Genomic DNA, 22,913 nt, shown 5'->3' with positions numbered 1-22,913 from the left:
TCCACCACCAGCCCCAGGTCAGCTCTGAGAGGCAGGGAAGCAGATCCATACGGCTCAGGAGAAGCCATCTGGTCTTTATCCAGAGATTTCTCCCCGACTGCTACTTGCATTCATCTCTGGGAGCTGGTTACATGGGAGCTCTGAGGATATTTTTAATAAAAAGGGGTGCAAAGGCTCCAGGAGCAGGTAAACAGGACTGTGCAATTAATCATCCCTTTCGTAGGCTGAAACCATCAGTTTCTTCATCCCAGCCCAGAGCTGGGATAAGAAAATCTTTCATCCCTGTTCCAGGCTCAGCTGTGTGGTCCTGCGTGCTGCTCCCCAGTCCTTGCAGCCCCAGGGAGCCAGACAGCGGGAGGGGGCAGTGCCAGAAGGTGGGTGGCTGTAATAGGAGCATCTGCAAGTCTTATCATACAGATGCTSTAATGGGGAATGACACATGGGTCTCTGGAGAGGTTTAGGGCTGTCTCCCTGTGCACCTACCTCCAGCTATGCTATCTGCTCCTCTGCAACTCCTGCAGCGGGGTCACGGTGGGCTCTGCCAGGCACAGGCACCCTGGCTGTCTGGACTTGCAGCGTGACCCAGGCCCAGGGTTAAAGACACTGGCGCCCCAGGGAGTCAGGAGAGTTTGAAGCCTGCAGGCTCTGTGAGGCACAGCAATAACTAAGGCTCTCAAATCTCAGGAATGAAAGGAGAGTGGGTGGTTGTTCCCAAAGAGCCCAAGMGACCAGGTGTGATGGGGTACCCAGGGAAAGCATCACGATGGGGGACCTCAGTCTGAATTTATGGTCTTTGGAGAGCACAGCTGGAGGGTAAGAGTAGGACGTGTGGGAACACAGAGGGCAGGGTGGGGAGAAGGTACTCGAAGAGTGGCTGGCATGTGCCCTCAAGGATGGAAAAGATCCCCTCGACCCTTCCTTTTCTCTTAGTGTAGCTGTGTGAGAGCCAAAGGCAAGCAGACCTTGAAGGAAATGGGGAAAACATGGCAATTTCGAGGRACTTCACTCTCCTCCTACCAAAGGAGGAGTTTCCCTGTTTCCTCTGAGGCCAGGATGCACAGTCCAGCATTTGTCGTGCCATCCAAGAGAGAGCAGTGGCGTSTCACCCCACCGCCTGCCCTGCCTCCTCCCAGCACCTTGGCCAGCACTTTGGTGGTTTGGCTGGAACCTGAAGGCAAAGAATAGAAATGCTGAAGCGCAGGAGAGGCAGTCGGACAGGAAAAACTGAGGCAAGACTGAGGCACGGCTGCTCCTTCCTTGAGCTTAGCAGCCTGACACCATCCTACTGCCACCACATGGCATTCAGAAGGACTTTTGCATGTGACAGGTCAACATTTGCAGAGATGGAGGAATAGCCAACACACCTGAAGTCATGACTTGAGCAGCCCGGGGAAAATGTGCACGATTGCCTGCCATGGCATAAGCTGAAGGGCAGTGAATGATCCCAGGCTTGTTATTGCTGTGTTTATCACAGGAAGGCTATAAGATCCCATCTTATACAAAGATGAGGCATCACTCCACTCCCTGTCCCCCTACACATGCTCGCAGCTGCTGGGGAATCTCGCCCATGCGAAGGAGTGTGCTGCGTAGGTGCAACCTCCTCTCTGCACGGGGGGGGGGGGGACCAAGAAGATTTGTGTGTCCCGATGCTCCCACAGAACTTTCTCCAGTCCCCACCACCTAAAAAAATATCCAGTCCTCATTTTCCCAGGTGTTGGAAAGGCACTTAAAATCAATGGATGCTARAAAGTAGTATTTCCTAGAGACATGTCCAGAATCCCCCAGGGAACAAATGAAAAACTCAGGAACTGAACTAAGCTGTAGGGCACTCCTGCCTAATATTTTAGCTCCAGCCCATTTTCCCTGTCTCGATATCTTTAATTTAATGCGCAGTTTGGAATTGCACTGAGTAATTACAGATGCATCAACTGCAGGTTACACCTTTAGCTGAATTGCTTGTGATTTGCAAGGCAGCATGTGTACAAGCGAAAAACACTCAGCAGAAGCAATTTGCAAATCATTTTCCATGATAAACTGCAAAATTGTACAAAAATGTAGGTCAGAAGAGCCCTCTGGAGGTCTCTAGTCCAACCCCCTGCTCAAAGCGGGGCTAAATTTGAATTTATATCAGTATGCTCAGCGCCTTCTCTGGTTGAGTGCTGAAAATGTCTGAGGATGGAGATTTTTGGCCACAGCCTCTCTGGTCCCATTTTTCAGTGCTTGGCCTCTTCTGGGATGAAATTTTTCTTTATGCCCTATCAAAATTTCTCAAGGTGCAACATTTTCCCATTGCTACTGTCCTTTCTCTGTGCACCTAAGTTGGCTCTGCCTTCTCTATAGACATCTTTAGGTAGTGGCAGATGCAGTTAGATCCCCCTTGGTCTCCTCTTATTCATCCATCCAAACTTGGCACAGTATCCAGATGTGACCTCACCAGTGCCACATAGGAGGCAATAATTCCTTCTCATGGTTCTGCTGGCTGCACACTTCCCAGTGCAGCCCAGCATGCTGTTTGCCTTCAGGGCTGCAAGGTTGCGTCGCTGGCTCATATTCAGGACCCCAGGTCTTTTTCTGCCGTTTGGCCCCAGCCTGCCCTGTTGCATGGGGTTATTCCATCCCAGGTACCAGAATTTGCATTTGCCCTGAACCTCATGAGTTTTCTGCCAACCCATTTCTCCAGCATGCTGTGATCCCCTTGAATAGCAGCTCTGGCATCCAGCGCATCGACCACTTCCCTCAATTTGCTTTCACCCATAAACTTGCTGAGGCTGCATTTCCTCCCCTCATCTAGGTCACAGCAACCCAGGACATCTTCACCTTATGCTCCCAAATAGAAAAAATGGAAGTTTCTCAAGAAAATAGGCCTGTGATTTGGGCCAGGCATAGCATTGGTGAGTGCATTGCCCAGCCGTGCCTTTGGAGGGCAGGGATGGGACGGTTTCAGAGGGYGGTGGGCAAGTCGGCTCCTGGATGAAGCAGCTCTGAGTGCTCCATGCTGCTGAGCTCCTGGCAGCCTGAATCCCAGCGAGTGACTTTCTTCCTCTGTTCTTAACTTCCATACACCTTTCTGTCAGCACTTTGTCCTTGCCGGTGTCACACATCGTGCCATTCGGTGTGCCTGCTTGGGCAAAAGCGTGCTCCTCAGAGAGGCCTCTCGGACTGGAGGATCAGAAGAGCCTGCAGCCAGCATTCATGCAGCCGGCACATGGGTCAGCCCCCTCCATTTGTCGATACGAAGACAGCCCACAAGCACCTAAAAGCCTGCTGCAAAGAAAATTAAATCATCCCCGCAAGGGTATGACACGGGGCGTGAATTGCAACGAGGAAGGTGAGACGCTAGAGGAAATGTCTAGCAGGAAAGTGGAAGCTTTCTGAGCCATCCTGACTGCCCTCTCACCCCCATGCCAGGGCTGGAGCAGCAGGGAACAGCCGCCAGGTCCCAACCACAGGACCGGGGCGGGCAAAAGCAGGCTCCGGGGCTGCCRGCGACGCGAGTCGGTCACAGGCACCGACAGCCGGGCAGCCCACAGCTGAGAGCTGTCAGCCAGCTGCCCGCCAGGGTGGGCTGGACAGCCTCTCTTGGCAGGAAGATCAAGGGCCAGAGGGTGGGAGGAGGACAATAGTCCATTTTGGGGCTGAGCGGGATGGGTCCTTCAGAGGAGAGAGGGCCAGAGCCCGTCAGAGGAGGAGGTTGCACGGGGACTGCACGACACGACAGGGGAAGCCTTGAAATGCATGGGGAAACTGGGCTCCGTATAACCTTCCTCTGCCAGCCGGGGCAACGGCGGGATAGCTCTGCCTTCCCGCGGCACGGGACAGGCTGCCCCGGGTGAAATGAGGCACCTTTCAGGTCATGCCGGGATGCTGTGCAGGGGGGACCCCGACGTGCGTGGGCTGGCCAGGGCTGAGGCTCCGCAAATAACCTCGGAAACAAATGAGGCAGCCAAAACGTGTCGCGTAATCACAGCTAAACACATAATCTGCTCAGGTTACGCTGGGGGGAAACCACAAACCACGAGCAGACAGGAGAGGAGTAAAACAACAAACAAAAGGGAGAAAGGAAAATCCACCAGGAGGGACCAAAGCAAGCCAGTAAATCACAGGGGTTCCCGCTCTTCTGACGACGTCTTCGCTAAGTCCAGCCAGGAGCTCAGCTCTCTCCTTCTCAAGGAGGAGCTTGTAAACCAGGAGGGTGAAGCCCRCACGGGAGCCCCACTGAAAGGCTGGGTCTCCGTCCAGCAGCTCTGCACCGCTGCCCAACGCACAGGCACGTGGAGAAGCAGAGATTTACCCGCTGGATTCAGGCCCCCAGAGCCATAGGGAGAGCGGCCAAGCTTTGGACTCCGGCAATGGGCTCTGCAATTCCCTCTGACTCCAAGAAACAAAAGGTCTCAGCTTTCTAGGCCTCACGCTTCGGAAATAACCAAACTGGTAGAGAGCATCGGCTCGTGCTCCAAAGACCAGATCCCACAGAAAGAAACAAGGGAGGATGCCGTGCCCCAGGTTGAGTCAAGACATCCRTTCTCATCCGGGGAAAGCTTCTCAGAAAGCACTGGAGTGAAGATGTGCAGGTGCTGGGGAGGAAGAAAACAGCAAGCATCTCCTCTTTTCCTGCTGGTGCCTTGCGACTGCGCAGCCCCGCGCCGGTCAGCTGAAGCAGGGCGTCCRATTCCCAGATTCGCAAATGAGCGCAGGCACTGGAATGCAGTGGGAGTACAAGCTCCTTTGAACATCCCGGCCACGGCACGGCCGATGGGAACGTGTCCCCGGAGAGGCCAAGCTGGGAGATAGCCACTGCTATGAGATCTGCCATGAAATCAGTTCCCTGGAACGTTCTGCCAACCAGCCACGGCYTTCCCGGCAGGGATAAACACGCACCAAAACAAAAAGAGTGAAGRTTTTGCTTTTCTTCTGGAGACATGGAAGTAAATGCAAGCCAAAGAATATCTTCGCCCCAGCCCTGCCAGGCTGGGATGAGGGGGTGAGCTTCAGCAGGTCCTTTTGGGAAGGATGTTGAGAGTTGCTCACTGGAGGAAAAATCCTTCCCAAAAAAGAGTAGCACCACTGAGCTGTTGCTGTCTCCTGCCTTGGGCTTCCTTAAGCTCTTCCTATGGTGCAGGTACCTCCTGCACCTGCATAGGCCTGTCTTAGACTAAGCGATGCTCTTCTGGGACCTGGCACCACAGGTGCAGGAGGGCTGCCTAGGCCCAGTTGCTTTAGACGGTGCCATGGTAACAGGTATAAAAAATACAGAATATGTGAAATATTCCCCAGCCATCAGCCAAACATCCCTTCTGCTAAACGCATGACCTCTCTGCGTTACCAGCTTTCTGTAGAGACCACACATAATGCCCGTGGATAAATCTCCCCTCTCCGGTTTCCGTTTCCATGAGGCCAAACTGCTGGCTCACACCTTCCTCTGCTCTTCACGGGGCATCGTGCCCTGAGCGAGAAAAAAAACACCTGCTGCTTCGCTTTCCTCCCGAGACCGCCGCAAGGGACCCCCAGCCTCCCACCAGGTCCCCCTGCAKCCCAGGTGATGCTGAAGAAGCTCCACCAATCCGGGCTGAAGGATGCTCAGAGCAGCAGCACGGAGATGTTTGTGAGAGAGAGAGGACCTTTTTTCCACCCACGGATTGGACTGGAAAGGCACAGCATCCCCCTGCATGGGCAGTCCCTAAGTGAAGACTCATCGCCCTTTTTCCAAGGGCTCACTTGACCTCCAGCGCATGTGCAGCCATCCACGGGGCAGGAGATTGGACCACATAGCCAGGACCACCCCAGCTAGGGTTGAACCCTGTGGGAAACAGAGGCCTGTTGCCATGTGGTGAGGAAGAGGATGTGGAAGGATGTCAGTGGAGAGGTGCTGAGATGATGGGATGGGCAGACCTAGGGCACATAGCTGGAGATAGGGGGAGAATAGTGACCCCAGAGTTAAAGCTGGAGACAGTCAAAGGGAGGGTGGGACCCTCTGGTTGACAAAGTACTAGAGKTGGCGAATGGGTCTCCTGAGCCTACTGGCCACTGGTGGCAGAGGAGGTGGCAGGTTGCCCTGCAGGGGTTGGTGGCTGGGAACGGGGCTGCCACATCCCCCACGCACATGAGGGCAGACAGGCCCTGGGTGTACGAGCTGGGGTGCAGGGTGGCACTGGAATATCTCCTGAGTGAAGTTCACAAGGCCAAGGACAGCCCCATCCTTTCTTCATCCCTGGCCTTTGTTGAACTGCTCAGAAACAGCTGTGAGCAACACACCTTCGAATAACCAGGCTGAGCCCCTTTGCAGCCCAAATCCAGCCCAGAGGAGCTGCAGAGACTGTGACTCACCCCCTCTCCCCCGGCTGCCCCATGGTGTGGGGCACAGGCAACGTGGTGCATGAGGAGCAGACGGGTGGGGACATGATGCTTTGACAGGCATGGGGTCTACCTCCACTTTCTCAGCCCCAAGCCAAGCAGATGCCCCCAAGTCCTGCTGAGACCAGGAACTCAACAGGACTCACAGATTGGAGACAGAGCCATGCTGGCACAAAGGGAAATGCAAGAACGGGACAAGCAGAAAGCATCCAACTCAAAAACACCCACCAGGGTCCAGCGCCCAACCTGCAGTGGTTATTATAACAGAGGAGGTGGGGTGGCCCAGACCCCTCAGAGGAGGGGTGCATCCCRCGGAGCCTCCTGGCGCGTTGTCCTGGAGGGCCGGGAAAGCCTCGGCTCTCACATGCCGCCCAGAGCAGACTCCCAGCTCACTTCCACCTGTTTCCGATAAGCTCGCTAATCCAGCCCCATAATGATTCTTTATTAATGGATGCTGCTGTCTTCATTACATGCCTTAATTAGTGTTTTGTGAGCAAATTCAAGGGGATAAGGAGCGTGTCACATTTTCCAACGGGGGGTTTGCACACAGCTACCAAAATAACTTTGTCTGTGAAGCCAGAGTTCCTGTTTCACCCTGCCCATGAGCCGTCGTCGCGAGAGCTGTTTCTGCCTAATCCGCCAGGCAGGCTGGGCGAGCCGAACTGCTGTGCACTGCCCAGCCTCCCCTCCCTTCCTCCCTGGCTGGGCTCGCTGAGCTCCCACAAGCCAAGATGAATTTCAGTCATGCACAGACTTGAAGAGAGATTTGTCACCGGGAATCAAAAATCCTGCAAAAGTCCAGGCTGCCRTCCTGCTCCCGGGACCGCTCTCCCCCCCACCACGCTGTCTGCCTGGGGATGGAGGGGGTCCAGGGCTTGTGCATGGTCCCTGCTGATGGATACTGCTCCAGCCAGTGGCTCGGACTTGAAATGTGAGTGTGTCCTCTGAGAGAGCCCCAGCCTCCTTGAAGAGATGGTAAAATCTCATTGGATTCTGCTTTCTCCTGGCCCGGGGCCTGGAGTGAACCAGGAAAGCCCTGGCACAAGATCCACCAGGAACCTGCCAAGCTGCATCCATGCGCAGAGCAGAGCCAGGCCATCACCAGCCTTCCCGCTCCTCGCRTGGGCTCAGGGAGATCGGCAGCAGCCGGGCACACGCAGGCAGGGCTGCTGGGAATGGGATCTGGCACGGCGAGCCCTCAGCTCCACCCAAAAGGGAAAAGAGCCAAAGCAGTTTGTTAATGTGACCGGCAACACTGCTGCCCGGGGCGGGAAGTGTCCTCCCATGGCACAGCCCGTTCTTGTACCCAGCACCCCAGGGCGAGGGCCCCTCCTGTCCCTCGCTTGCACGGGACCACGCTGCTGTCCCATGCAGGGACAAGGTGCAGTGCACGAAGCACTGGGCATCCCGCCTGGTTTCCCGGGGGCTCAGCACCGTCGCTGCACCTTGGAGCAGCACCGAGCTTGTGAGCACAGCTGGGTGGTTGGGAGAGAGGCAGCTTGCAGGTCAGGAGGCCCTTCAGCAGCTTCACCAGTCCCTGGCCCAGGTCTGCAAACTGTCCTCATCCTGATACGTGCCGATTCACACAAAACACCCGGTCTTGGAGTCAGGAGATTTCCTGAGCGCCTCCGTTCTCATCTTCAAATTGGCGTGCCATCATGCCCGAGCTGATTGCAGTCACGGCCCGAGCATGTCCTCGGAGACTCTTTGGGGCCCCTCCTGACTTATGCCTGATCTGAGGCTCCCTGTGCTAGAAGGGAGGGAGAGGATCCAGAGCTGGGGGAATAACCTGCCGCAAGAAGGACCCGGGGAAGCTGGGTGCTCTCCACACCGGCAGGCGGGTTTGTCCCGATGTACGTCAGGCCAGGGTGCGTTACATGGGAAGCAGAGGCAGCCTTTTACCCGGAGGAGAGAGAGGGGGCATGAACGCGGATCATTTCTCCAGGTGCTGCAGCCAGCCCCTCCTGCATTAACCCCTTGACATCCTCACAGATGCATTTCAGTTCCCATTCGGGCTTTCCCACTTTCCACCGAGAGTGAAATGAACCAAAACTTGCCCCTTCGTCATGGCTCCGAGGAGAATTTAATTCCAAGGTTCAAAGCTTCCCGATCCCTCCCGGATAAAAGGGTGATCAGCAAAAGGAGATGAGCTGGTTAATAAAAGCCGAAGAAGAAAGCAGGACAGAAGGGCTGGGCCTATAGAGCAAAACCCAGCAGGAGAGAAGCAGCTTTTCTCCGCGCAAGCCTTTCCCCAGTTAATAATTACAGGCCAGGCCTGCCAGTTCCAACCCGCTGCTCCGCAAGAAAAGGCAATTAATTTAAGACTAATAGGATTTTAAATTCAAAACAATCCCAAGCGACTTTGTATGGCGGGCTGTGAATGCGCTGGAGAGCCAGCCAGCGGCAGGCGGGATGGAGGCTGGATTTGGCAGAGCGGCTGSAGGCATTAAGGACGAGGAGATGAAATCTCGTCTTCTGCAACCACTGGGCTGGTAATGGCAACTCCTCATTCACACGGCAGCTCAGCGGGAGGGAGGGAAGGGAAGGGAAGGGGGGCTCTTCTCAATGGGAGCCTGGTGAGGAGGCATTTCATTGAGCTAACGCCAGCGAGGAACAAGATATGTCCACGCAGTGTTCGGACACCAAGAGGAGCTGCTGGCCCATACCAAGCCCAGACCACCTCTGAAGCCTGTTTGGGCAGCTCCCTGATGGAGAAATTCCTTCCTGTGCTGCAGGACTATCTGAGGCATCCTCAGAGCAGTGAGGCGTGACCATGCCCCCAGCCATCCTTCCTCCATCCTGGCCTGGAGCTTCTGGGATGCTGGTAAGGTCAAGGCAGGAGCCCAGTGGCTCTGCAGACACCTGTGGTCCAGCCTGTGACAATATGCTCTTGGCCCATGCAAGCACCTCACATCTGGGTTTCCACCTCCCGTCACAGACAGGCTGGTACAAACATCCTCCCAGTCCCTGGAGGACTCTCCAGCAGTGCCCAGCTGGGCTGAACTCAGAGGGAAGGAGCAATGCCAACCCCAGCCCTTCTCCCAGGAGAGGGCTGGGAGGGCAGGGGCCAGGGACTCCTCTGCCATGGGAGTTGCATGGTGATGATGGGGTAGAGATGGGCACGAGGGCCCTGCCCTGATCCGCTCCTTGGCAGCCAGAGCCCTGCCGACTCACTAGCATCTCATCCTGCTGGGACACACTGGAGGCCACCAGCTGCTCTCAGGGGCAGGAAAAGGGTCTATGTGGAGCCACGCAGGACCACAAGTGTGTGTAGAAACAAGGGGGAAAGGAAAATAATAAATACGTTGTCTGCTATGGGCTGTTCTGACAGCATCTGCTCCCTGCAGGTACACACAGCTGCCCTGCCCAGACCTGCAGCACTTTCCACTTCACACCAGGACTGTGACCCTGCAAGGACCAAGATTTATCAACACTGAAAAGAAAGGCTCCTCTGTGGCTAAAACGGTCTCCTGCAAAATACTGGTATGAAGGCACCTTCCCACATCCCTCCCAAGCAGTTGGAGACATGGGCTCAGGCTCACAAGGGGGTTTAGAAGCTGCAACGCACCCAAATACCTTTGTGAATCTGGGTTTTGGCATCTGGTGTAATTGGAGCAACTTCTCCACTGTGTCTGCAGGGATGCAGGGGTCATCCTGCACAGCTCCAGTGCCATCAGCAGTCATGGGAGCGATTGCCTTTCACAGAGGGGAAAAAGCACCTGTGCAAGGCAGGAATAGGGATGTGACATTTAGGAACAAACAACTCTTCTAGAGGTGTATGAGTGGTTTATATTTGCCCACGCATTTTATGTAGCTCTCCATGCAAGTCAATGGGATTGGTGTTAAGCCTTCCCCAGAGTTCCCAGAGTCTGGGAAATAAGGACTGTCTGTGTCTGTGCAGCACCCTGTACTGATCTCAGTACTTCTGGGACATCAAGAACCACTCACATTGAACAGCAGCCTGTCCCCTCCCAGGTCCCCAAGAAAGTGCTGTCCAGACTGGTGGCTGAGGTCACATATCACATACTGTATCAGTCTTCAAGACAAGGCAGATGGAAAGGATGGCATTTGGACAGGTTTGGGTTATGTTCACAGGGATGATGAAGAAGAGCTTCCCAACACCAGACTGTGCCTTCATCAAATTTTCAAGGCCCACTGACACCAGAGCAGTAAGAACTGGCTCCCAACCTGAACCAAGTAGTGTATTCTCCATAGCCTCATACTGAGAGATCATTTCTACCAAATTTCACATTTTTTCCATCAAAACAAACCCCAAACACAAGCCTGGGGGTCAAAAACTCCAGCCTCAACTATGAAAGTTGGCAGAGATGTGAAGCACTCAGCACTGGGTCTTACATTGGAAACACTGGGCAATTTACATGCAGTGGGTGGACTTTCTCCAGGAGAACCAGGGGTACTTATGGACCTGGCCACAGTTCTTGTGAAATGTCTTTGCAGTTAGCCACAGGAGGAACATGGTCTACAGTGCTGCTCTCATTGGTATGGTTTTCACGCCAGTGAAGACGAGGCCAAGGAACTGCAAGAAGCAGAGGGCCTGTACGTAGTGATCCCACATGAACAGGATGATAAGTCAGGGAGGTCCTGCCAATTACTACATCTAAATGAGTCCCAGTTGGGCACACTGAGCAGAAAGAGCTAGGCATGGAGCAGAGCGAGACCCCAAACACACAAGACTGTGGCTGTGGAGGGAGGAAGAGGCAAGTGGGCTGGCGTTTTGCCCCGCTGCAAAAAGTTGCTTGTTCTTGCAAGGCTGATTAAGGGAAGGAGACCTTTCAGTAGCTGTTAAGATCCTGGGTGAGTGTAGGACAGCAGAAGAGAAGACCCAGCAGATGGATGAACGGAGGGAGATGCTGAAGGCCTGGGGTCACAGGAATAGTCAGGGCTCCCCAAAGTCTTGCTGCATCTTCCCATGTGAAAGCATCGGTGGAAGGAGGAAAATCCAGTGGCTTGCAAGAAGGGCAAGAAGTCCCAGAGAAATGGGCACATGGTTCTGCTGTGGATGAGAAGGAAAAGGAAGTCTGTCTTTGCTCCAGGTCTTAGTGGAGTGCAGCGGAGCCCAGTTCTACTAACCTAACATCAATACCCAGACCAAGGAGCTATGGTTTGGTGGATCTCACCGGGACAACAACCAGCCACTTCTCTGTGAAAAGAGTGAAGCCTTGTCCTGGCTGGTCATCGTGGTGAGAGAGAAAGCACCAAAACCCAGCCAAGGTCTCTCTCTGCTCAAACCACAGTCTGCAGAGGATGAGGATCCTGCACCAGTCTGGCTACAAAGGTCTGGGACTCGACACGAAGGAGGCCTGGAGAAAACACAGATGCACTGTTTATTGGAGCAGGAGGAGGACTTCACACCCCTGGTGCTGAGACAGCAGAGACAGGCCAAGGCATTATTAGAAAGCAGGGCTCAGCAGAGAATAGCAGCTCCATGGAGCAGGAGCTCTTTCTAGCTGTGGCTTGTGCCACTGTAGAAAAAAGAAAAGCAAGAGAAAAAGGCAAGAAGAAAACATGTGGTCGTTCCAAGAGCAAAAGCAAGAGCAAAAAGCTCATGGCTAGAAGAGAAGAGGCCTGTGGGGATGTGACGCAGAGCCCTGCCACTGACATGGGTCAGCTGAGCTGAGAAGCAGCCCATTCTCCAGGGTCAATAACCATCGATGGGGTTTTGGATGCTCAGAGGACCAGTGACAAACGCTGGCCACCAGCCATTCAAATAAACAGTAGGCAGCCAGTTGGCCAGTGGCCACTCAAATAACCAGCCCCAAGCTAAAAAAATACAGTAAGCTAGTAAATTTAGTAACCTAAAGAGAAACATTCCTCTACCAACCAGCATGCAAATAAGCCAGAAGGGGATATAGAGCTGACATAGTCCCCTGTTCGGCTTTTGATATTCGATGGCCTTTATCCAACTGGCTGCCAGCTGGTTATTTGCATTGGAACAGGAAACAAATTTTTCTCCTATTTATACTGCTTACCTCAGGAATAAACTAATTACTGTTATAAAATCCCATTCCCACAGTGTCCAGCACACATCTGTAACCCCTGGAAGGGACAAACGTGCACAGCTTGCCAGCTGGACTGTCCAATCGAAATGGCCAAAACCCAACTTGCTTTTTAGYTGGCTCTCCCCGCTGGATGATGAAGCAAAGGCTTCGCTGCAAATACCTCCACCACATCGTCTGTTTACCTTGTTCATAAACAGATCGCTGCTACAAAACACTTCCCTGTCCCCTGTTCTTGCCATGCCCTGGGCAGTTCGGGAAGAGACGCAGGGAGCARTTTGCTGGGGTTTCGGCACCCATGGCCAAAGGCAGGGCCAGCTGGTTGCTCCAGTGTCCAGTGGCGCAAGCTGTGGAGCGGCTGGGATGGAGATAGTCTGGCTGCGCCGAGGCCCAGATGTGCCACTAGATGGAGTCCGACAGCGGGATGGCTCCATATCCCATCCAGCTGCTGTGACCAGGATGGTCTCCAGTGGAGATGGCCTCCGGCAGCACTGGAAGGTGGGAATTTCTGAGGTCGAGCACTGGCAAACTGTTGAAAGCCCCAGCACAGCGGAAGCAATCCCAGCCCTGAGCATGCATGCAAGTGCCATGCCACATGCTCTGAGCCTGGAGGCCCCAACACCTCTCGGTGTGAAAATGGGGGCTTCTTGACAGCTCAAACACAAGAGGAAGCTCCAACATCAAAAGGAGCATCCCYRCAGGCCCTAATCTGGGTGGGCCAGYCCACACCCATTGGTGCRGGGAGAGACCAGACTTACTGAGGACATTGCAGTCTGGCCAACTCTCAGCACGCATTTTGCAGGATTTACTGTTTCCTTCAAGATTCAGGTCYTGGAGTCAGGGGATTAGTGAAGAACGGCTGCATCCTTCCTCTTTATCCCTTCCTGGCCCACGGGGTTGTGAGGAATTTCTCACAGTGTGACTTGGCAGCTTGTAGATGGCATCTAAGGAGAGTGCAGAGTGTATTCTTTGCTTTCATCTAATTTTTAAAGCCAGACTTGTGAATTGCCAGGTCCTGACTCATGAACACTTGTGATTACACGTGAGAGCCACTTTCCTTGCTGCAGTCTCCCTGCTGCCTTTGGCCCCTTCCCAGCACAGGCTCTGGTCACCTCGAGCCTCCTGCTCCACCTGGCAAAGGGGAGCCACAATGAGGTTCTCTAGTTGCTTCCCCCTCAGAGTCCTACTCATAGGGATGCACCGATCTTGAGCTTGGGGGAAGTGATCCTTGAATATTAACCAGCTCTCTTGGACCCCCCTTCCTTCTAGGGCCCTAACCCATGGGATTTCTCCAAGTAAGTCCCTGAAGAGGCCAAAGTTTGCTCTCCTGAAGTCCAGGGTTGCAATCCTACTTATTGCCCTGCTTCCTCCTTGCGGGATCCTGAACTCTGCCATCTCATGGTCACTGCAGCCAAGGCTGCCCCCAACCTTCACATCTCCAACCAGTCCTTCTTTGTTTGTTACTACAAGGTCCAGCAGCACACCTCTCCTCGTTGGCTCCTCCATCACCTGTTTCAAAAAGTTATCATCAATGCTCTGCAGGAACCTCCAGGACTGTGCCTAGCTGTGTTGTCTCTCCAGCAGATATCAGGATAGTTGAAGCCCCCCATGAAAACCAGGGCCTGTGATCRTGAGGCTACTTCCAGYTGYYTGTAGAAGGCCTCATTGACCTCCYCTTCCTGATCAGGTGGCCTTGTAGTAAACACCCACAACAGTGTCGCCCATGCTAGCCTGCCCTTTAATCCTTACCTATAAGCTCTCAACTTGTTCTTCATCCACCCCTAGGCACAGCTGAGTACATTCCAGTTGCTCTCTCACATAAACAGCAACTCCACCACCTCGCCTTCCTGGCCTGTCTTTCCTAAAAAGCACGTAGCCATCCATGACAGCATTCCAGTCATGTGAGCTATCCCACCAGGTCTCTGTAATTGCAATGAGATCATGGCCCTGCAACCACACGCAGATCTCTAATTCTTCCTGTTTAATCCCCATGCTGCGTGCATTGGTGTACAGGCATTTCAGAGAGGTGATTGAGCATGCAGGTTTCCCAGGAGGGGTAAAAGAGGATCCTCCATAGCCACATCCCACACGCACTTCCCTGGCTGCATGCACCTGCTGGAGGCATCCCGACTTGAGCCGTGCTTTGCCAACTACCCTTTCACTATAACTCTCCCCTTCCCCCATCTTTCCTAGTTTAAAGCCCTCCTTACCAGGCTGGCCAATCTGTTGGCAAAGACACACGTGCCCTTCTTAATGAGGTGGATCCCATCTCTCCCAAGCAGTTGTCGATCTTCAGACAGGGTCCCATGGTCGTAGAAACCAAAACCCTGTTGCCAACACCAGCAGCGCAGCCAGTTGTTAACTTGGAAAATCCGTCTCCTCCTCCCATCCATCCCCCTCACTGGCAGGATTGAGGAGAAAATGACCTGGGCTCCCAGACCCTTGATCACGATCCCCAGATGGCTCTGAAATCCTGTTTGATAGTTTCCAATTTGCCCTTGGTATCATTGGTGCCCACATGGAAGACCAGCAGWGRGTAATAGTCCRAAGYGTGGACAAGCCTTGGCAGTCTTTGTATGACATCTTGCATTCGAGCCCCTGGCAGGCAACAAACCTCTCTAGATAAGGGAGCAGGTTGGCAGATAGGTRCCYCCRTCCCCTGCAGCAGGGAGTCCCCCACAMYAATCACTCACCGCTTCTTCYAGGTGTTCCCRYAAGGCACAGGGTCTGTTGTCCCACTTGCTTCCCTTRCAGCCATGCCCATCTCCTCCATTCTGGAAGGCACTAAACCTGCTCCTTAACCGCAAGTCTTCRGKAGGAGTAGGAGCCTTTCTCCTCCTATGAGTGACCAGTTCCCAACCTTCTTCTACAGTGTTATGTACCATTTCACAYRGCACAGARCCCTCCAGCAACTCCACTGCTGTARGGGGTTGGGACTCCTGGAGCTGTATGGTCTCTGAGAATACCCTGTCTAGCTCTTGCTCATCTTCTCAGATACTACACAGCCTACTGACTTCCTCCCATAACTCCCTTACCTGACAACACAACTCATCAACAGCAGCCCACCTTCTGCAGGAGACCTGACTGCCAGCCCAGGCCTCCCGGAGAGGCTCCAAGCACTCCCTGCAGCCTGAGACATGCAGAGCTGCATCTGCTGTCAGAGGGTCTGTCTGGGTCAAAGCCTCTGACACAGCTGATGCAGCAACTCCAACAGCTACTGGGGAATGTGCTCTGCAGCATGTCATGACCATACCTGAAGAAGCACACACTGCTGGGATTGGAAATAAAGGTGCCTTCATGCACCCTGCCACACTAACTGCTGCCTCTGCTCACTACATTCTAGGCCTGGCTCTTATATAGGCTTCTCCCTAGCACTGACTCCCAGGGTGCTTGACCCACTCTAATCAAGGGCCACCTGGATCAAAGGCCCCAACTCCCTCTCATCAGGGACAACCAAGAGAGCTCGTTAGTGGCAGCTACACCTGGCTAGAGCTTCTCCCAGGAGAAGTTAAGGCCTCCTGTAGTTGTCCTTGCCTAGCTSCCCTTTCCTGTTCACAGCAATCACCTTCTAGTTCCTTCGGGGTCCCCAGAAAGCCCCCACAACTTCCAATAAGGTTCTCAAAAGTTCTAGTCAGAGCCCAGATACTGCTGCACAAACTGCTGTGTCTGTTCACTCTCCTGTCTTGTATTGTCCCTGTCCCAAGGAAGGACTTCACCCCAGCTCAGCACAGCCCTGTGTATGCCTTTGTGCACACAGTAAGAGATCATTAACCRTGTCCTAGGGACGCACCTTGTCTGACATCCTTCACACAAGCATGTGAAAGCAGGACACAGGAAGAGACAAGCAGCGATGGAGTGAGAGGGCGAGAAGGAAGGGAGAACAGGGAAGACAACACTAGCTAGATCCTGCATCTGCAGGCTTGTCTGATAGGATACGTAGGGATCAACAAAGATCAGCCTGCTCTGGGATCACCTAGTTACAGAGAGCTGGAGATTTCCTYATCTTGGGTGTTTAAGTTCCCAGGGACAAGAGTGAGAGCACTCTGCTTGGGAGTAAGTTTGTGCACASGGGTGGGCAAGCAGAAGTGTGCGTGCATCTTCAAACATGGCAACATGGATGGGCATAAGCATGTTTTTATCTGAAATGTGCATGGCTGTAAATGACACAGCAACACATCTTTGTGAGGGTGCAGCAGTCCTTTCATGTGCATGGGAACAGGTATCTATCTATTCATACATTATGTAGACACTAGAAGGAGCCACATCAGGGGAGATCACACTATCATACCAAAGACCTTTTTCACACCAGAGCAAAGGCTTTCTGAAAATGTCCAACTCCTTTTTCCATTCCTAGGCATGGGCTGTTTTCTGTCCTCCCCCTCTGTTGTCTGCACATCCCAATCCCAAATACATTCCTCCTTCCTCTCCCACTGCCCAGAGGGGAATCAGCACAGGGAGAGTTGGAGAAACTCATACAGCTTGGATGAAACACCAGTTAAGGCCCACACCAGTGAGCCTGATCTGAATAAACCCCCTTTGCTACCCCACCACAATGGTCCATGGTCAACCTAAGCAGGTGGCCTGGTGCTGATCTGCACTGCAGACATCAGATCCATCAAACCCTTCCTGGAAAGCATCTCTAAGCATTAGAGATCGAGTGAGAAGGGAAAACGCCACATGGGGTCAGCTCATCACCCAGTCCTTCCGGGGCTCCCTGAAGGTCTGTTGCCCACCAGAGACCCCATCCCTTCCCCAGGGAGAGTCCCTAAGGGCAGGATGCTGGAGGGGCTTGGAGCTAGWCCCGCACTTTTCTTATCTGCATTTGTGACTCATACAGCCTCAAGGAAAAATCAGCATCTTTAACACCGCTCTTGACAGCTTGTGACAAGGGTCAGATGTGTCCCCAGTGCCAGCCCAAATCCTCCCTGGATGGGACGGCTCAGGCAGAGAGCATCTGTGACGGAGCAGGATCGTTAGCCCAGGAAAATAGCCTTAGGAAATTCAGAGGGCCATGTGGCCTTGCTGGCTGCCATAAACAGGCTACAATGCCTGTTTGGTGGCCAGGTATCCGGACAGATGTAGTGAAATGAGCTATAAAGGAATCCAGACAGAGAAACCCAGCCCAAATAGCTTGCTAAACTGCCAGGAAGGCCCTGGCAGACAGCACAGCTGGCATGMGCTGAAGGGACTATCCTGGTCTTCCTTGGAGCCATTGGCATTGCAGGAAGCCAGGAATGGAGCACAGACCACACAGCTGCAGAGCAGAACCAGTCCATCACAGATGGGAAAGAGAGCAAGCAGGGCAAAAGCAGCTGGAAAGGTGGGATAGTGGAGCAAGGGCAACCTGTGCTGGGTGCAGGAGAGCAGGGACACTTGGGATGGAGCCAGCTGAGGATGGCCTGCAGGAAAAGATGGGGTTCAGATGGATATATGCCTGGGGCTGCAAGAGGCAAGTGGTAGGTGAAGCTGGAGYCAGGACGGGCGATAGATTGTGAGCCTCCTGGGTCTATTTCCAACTCTCAGCAAACTTGGGTACATCCCTGCCCCTCAGTTTCATCCCTCCCATCTGGCAAGGAAGTGAAGGCATCATGCACTCCTCCACCAGGATGCACCTTCATATCATGAGTGAGGCTGGATGAGAAAGGCCCCTCCCAGCACCCTGGCCATGGATAGAGGGGATCCGTCATGCCAGGCAGCTGTGCACCAGGTCCGGAGGTTCCCGGGGCTCTGACAGCATCCTGGAAACTCTGTGCTGCAAGGTTTGAGYTATTTCTGAGTTGGCAAACCCAACCTAGCAGAATGCCAAATTCTCCCCACCACCACCTGCAAATCCTGAATCCAGACACCTTCCCTGGGACCTGAGCGGAGGCAGCATTTCCCCAGGGCCTGGAGTCCACCCAAGCTAGACAAGGAACCAGGGCTGGGGGGAAGCCAGAGGTGTCCCCAGGGGACATTTCTACTGGGCTCCCTGCACAGTGTCACAGCCAGCTTCCTCAATGACTTCTCTCCACAGCGCTCCTCTCCCCACCAGGCCCTGAGCAGCCCCCAGGACAACCCACTAGAGTTGGAGCAACTCATCTGGCAGCACCGGSGCCAGCTGAAATGCTCAGTGTTTCCATCATTAGTTAAAAATCAGGAGAATTCCTGCCTCACAGTAATGCTTTGAAGTTTCCATCAGGGGACAGGGATGTGTCTGGAGTTCAAGGCCATGTGCAGTAGATAATGTCTCAGATAATCCTAAACAAAGAGATAGAAAGCTGGGAATGAAGTYTGCAGTTGGAAGACACCCAGTGTCAGGAGGACCATGGAAGAGGTGTATAAGAGCCTTTCCTCTGCCATGCCAGGAGGGCACCATACTGAAGAGAAAGCAAAGCCTATGGGCAGTGATCTACAAAAAGCCTTTTCTGGAAGGTACCTGGTAGGAGCTGGCAGAGATGCAGAATAAGATGCAGCTGGCCCACAGCAAGAGGGATATGAGGAGGGAAAGTGGCATGACAGGGCCAGAAAGTCTCCAGAAAGACAGTGTCTTGGGGACATCTGACAGCTCTATGGAGTCAACCTTGAGCTCAAAGGTGAGCAGCATGGCTGGTAGAAGCAGGCGTGTTTTTCCTGCACTTGGGCCTTGGCCACATCSCTGGTGAGTTGGACCAGGGCATCCATACAAGAGCATCCAGATCCTCTTGTGATTGCCCCTGGCCTGCCACAGCTCTCCAAAGACCTGTGACCTCCTGTTCTCCAGGGATCGCCTCTTTGTCCCTACTGTACTGGCATCCCACAGCCATCACCGTGGTCTCGGAGATGCTGATGTGTGTGGCCTGGTCCCTTCCCACTGGCAGGAGGCAAGTGAGCCCAGCCTCGTGTGATACGTTCCTGGGACACAGGCTGGTGCAAGGCTGCCTGCCACCCCAAGGTTAGACCTTTGTGCTGGGCTCACCCTGCCCCAGCAGTAGCCCTGTCGACAGAGCCCAGTTTCCAGTTCCCACAGTTTGCTCTATTGGCCAAGTGTCCAACATCTCCTCACACATATCTGGAGGCGAGTCACCACCATGTGGAGCAGGCAGAGCCCAGGACAGAGAGGCACTCAGAGCGGATTAGATTTGAGATTGGGTTAATTGCGCCTTTCCATCATTTGTTTGGCTTGGGATAGGTCCAAAGCATATGAATGAAATCCCCCCATGCACGCTACGCTGCTGACAAGCGGATATTGCATCTGGTTTGAATATGGCAAGTGGCTGCAGAGGCAGAGACACTGTGGAGCTGCTTGAAATACAACACACGCCTCTTGGCGCTCCAGGCCCCCTGGACCATGCGCCCCATGGTTACGTTATGCTGCAAGACCCCACCCCATGCCCACAAACTTTTGCCACCAGCTCCACGCTCCAGCATCTCAGCCCCCCCACCACCCTGGCCCATGCCACTGCCAGGCAGTCCATACCCGTGGGCCAAAAGGCAGGAGCAGGAAATGAAGCAGGAGGGGAGCAGCAACCCTTCAGCCTAGCCCAGGGCGACGACCGTGGGGTGGGCTGCGAAGGCCAAGATGACTGTGAATGACAGGGATGAAATGGCAACATTCCCTGGCATCAGGAGTGGGTGGGAGGGGAGATGCAAAGGGAAGAGAAAGCAGAGTGGATGCCAAAGGCTTAATTCTCCAACCCTCCCTAGAGCCCCCGGCCAGCCCATGAACAGCGGTGTGATCACTGCGGGGGCTGCAGCATGAGGGACAGAAGAGGACTGGCTTGCAAGCTATCCCCAAGAAGCTGAGCCTGGCTTAGGGGGAGGGGGAACTGACGCCAGGAGAATTTCAGCAGAAGAAAGTCACCCCTGGTCTAATGTCACTGCCACAGCCACAGGTCGAAGGTGCCGGGGACAGCATTTGGGGCAGAGGTACCAGCAGCTCGAGGGTGCTGATGTGACAGGTTGCCCTCTTTCAGCATATCTTCACACCCTGCAGTGCAGCTAGCACAGATCAGGGGCTCTCCAAGGGCTCCAGGGAAGAAAGAGAGATTCAGGTCTTTGCAATGTAGCCTGAAGACATAGGAGTCTGCAAGAATTACTTGCATAGATGCCCTTGAAATATCATGCCACGTCTTTGCTGGAGGTGCAGGTCAGCACAGCTCGGTGAAGGGGCACCCTGGCAGAGGGAAAATTGTGAGCCAGAGAAGATACAGGCTGGAAAACCACTTTCCCCAGGGTGAATGTATCCAAGGGAAAAAAGGGGGTCTTGTGTCAAGTCAAGGCACAACATTGGGGTTTGGCAAAATAGCTTTGGTTAGCAGACAACCCAACATTTCATAAATAAACTGAAAGAAATCCCAAACCCCAGCTCCCCCAGCCTTTCACTTTCTTGCTTTCCAGGAGCAAGATGGGAAAATATCGGCCAACATGAAGGTGTTCCCCAAATGTTCTCACCTTAGCTTGTCTCACAGTAAAATGCGCCCCCAACATGCAGCGGTCATTTTGTTGGTCCCTGCAGCAGCACCATGCCCAGAAGACTGGGGCTGGCAGCAGTGACCAGCCCTGAAGATGATGGATGTGCGTTGGTTTCCCTCCCAGAGGTCGCTGGTGGCACGTGTCCCCCTGGTCCTTCTCTGCCCCAAAGCTTAGCTGCCTCCTGTCATCTCCTTTCACCAAGGGCACCTGCAGATGCCTCTCAGCAGCATGAGATGAGGAAGCTGGGGGCTTCCCACCCCCAYGGGATGTGGGCGGCTGTCACCACCTGGAAGGCAAAGGGGCTCCCCCGCTCCCACCTGTGCCCACCACCCCTCAAGACTTCACAGGTAGGTTTGCTCCTGATCCCACCACGGCCAACAGAGAGCAACACCAATGTCCAGGCAGGGAGGGCAGCGTAGGGCCCTTCGTACTTCTTATCGGACAGCTGAGCCACGATTTGCCCAGATGTTGAGCACCCTCCATTCCCGGCAACCCTCAGGGCTGTCACAATCACTCAGCACCTCCCAGGATCTGGCCTTTTTTTTCTTGCGCTTTTATGAAGATGTTATTTTATGGCTTGTTAATTTGTACTTTTTCGAGCTTTTAACAGGGAGCAGGGGCCAAGTCCCCTGGCAGCCCATTGGCCGTGAGAAATCCCATTTGGTATCATATAAATTATTGCAGATATTACTAATATTGCGTCTATTGTGTAAATACTGACTAAATGTTTGAAAAACACAAATAAATACGAGCTGAGTTGATGGCTGGAGCAGCTGCCTATGAGCCATTCTGGGCCCCGGGGGAAAGAATCCACATTTTAAACTAATGTGTAAATATGTAACCTGCCTCCATCCCCYGCCAGATCGGCGTGAGCAGTCCTTGGAACCGGCCCAGTCCCTCAGCTGCACGGTTATGATTTAACAACAGCTATAAATACATCTCATCCACCGGGCAACTGCGCAAACAAGGGTTCACCTGGCAGCGAGGGGTCACTGAAGAGTCTCCCACCTGAGACCACTATGCACGGAGGCTTGCAAATCCGGTGGGAGATCCTGGGGGCTCCCTGATGCCTAGAGCATCCGTCGGGTCCTGGACCTGATCAGCCCAGGGTAGCACACCCCAATGTTGCCTGCTGTGACTGGTTTTGAGCTTTATTTGGGCTCCAACCAGCCACCAGGCAGCTGCCTCCCCATTTCTCAGAGGGAAGCACTAGTAAAGCAGAAGCACTGGCAGATGAGCAGTCTCCAGGATGCCTCTGGGCCCAGCCTCAAGCATGACCACTGGAAGGGGGACCAGGGAGGACCTCGCAAACCTGCAGTGCTCACCAGCCAGCTAGCATTTCCCCAGGATGGGGAAATAAGTTTGGGCCAGCGCAGAAGCACCGCTGCAGCTTCTGGTGCAGCCCAGCAGCTCTCACTGTCAGGGGTGAGTGTCCCCTTTTGAGGCAGGTCCCTCTCCTCGCCTTCCTCCTGCATCGGGGAGCCCCCGGCTGTTGCAAGACAGTCGCAGTGTCCTCCAGAGCGCTAGTCCCTTGGCATCACCCCAAGCCCCAGAACAGCATGCCCCTTGCCAGGGGACAGAAGGACTCACCAAACCTCCACATCCCCACGTTCCACCTGCCTCCAGGCCTCGGATGCTGAAAGTTTCCACCCCCGTGCCCGCAGGCCCTTTCCCCACAAGTCCCCTGCATTGCCCAGGGCTGGCTTTGAGCGGGATGGGGACTCCCATTAACCCCTTCCCACCCCAAACCAGGGATGGGACAACCACAAACCGTCCCCTTGGCACAACAGCTGGCATGGCAAACCACAGACGGCCAAAAAGGGAGAGGAGGCAACTCACATCCCTGGCCTTTGTCTTTGGTGGACATTGGCTGATGTCTTTTTTCCCAGCTCCTTTTTCAGGCTTTCTCCTGGCTTTCTGCTCAGATTTAACCTATGGCTGCTACTCGGTCCAGGTACAAACACCTGTGTTTTTTTCCTGCAGAAGGTGAGATAAAAGCAACGGCGTCGGGAAGATTTGCTTCTCCCTTGACAGACGGCAGCACGGTGAAATTGGTGCCAGGCCGTGTAAACCAGGTCCCGTCGTGGGGGTTGCAGCGGGAGGCGCCGGATGGGA

Source organism: Apteryx rowi, unplaced genomic scaffold, assembly GCF_003343035.1.
Source record: "Apteryx rowi isolate R43461 unplaced genomic scaffold, aptRow1 scaffold_259, whole genome shotgun sequence".
NCBI lineage: Eukaryota > Metazoa > Chordata > Aves > Apterygiformes > Apterygidae > Apteryx > Apteryx rowi.
Note: the sequence above shows the minus strand (reverse complement) of the source record.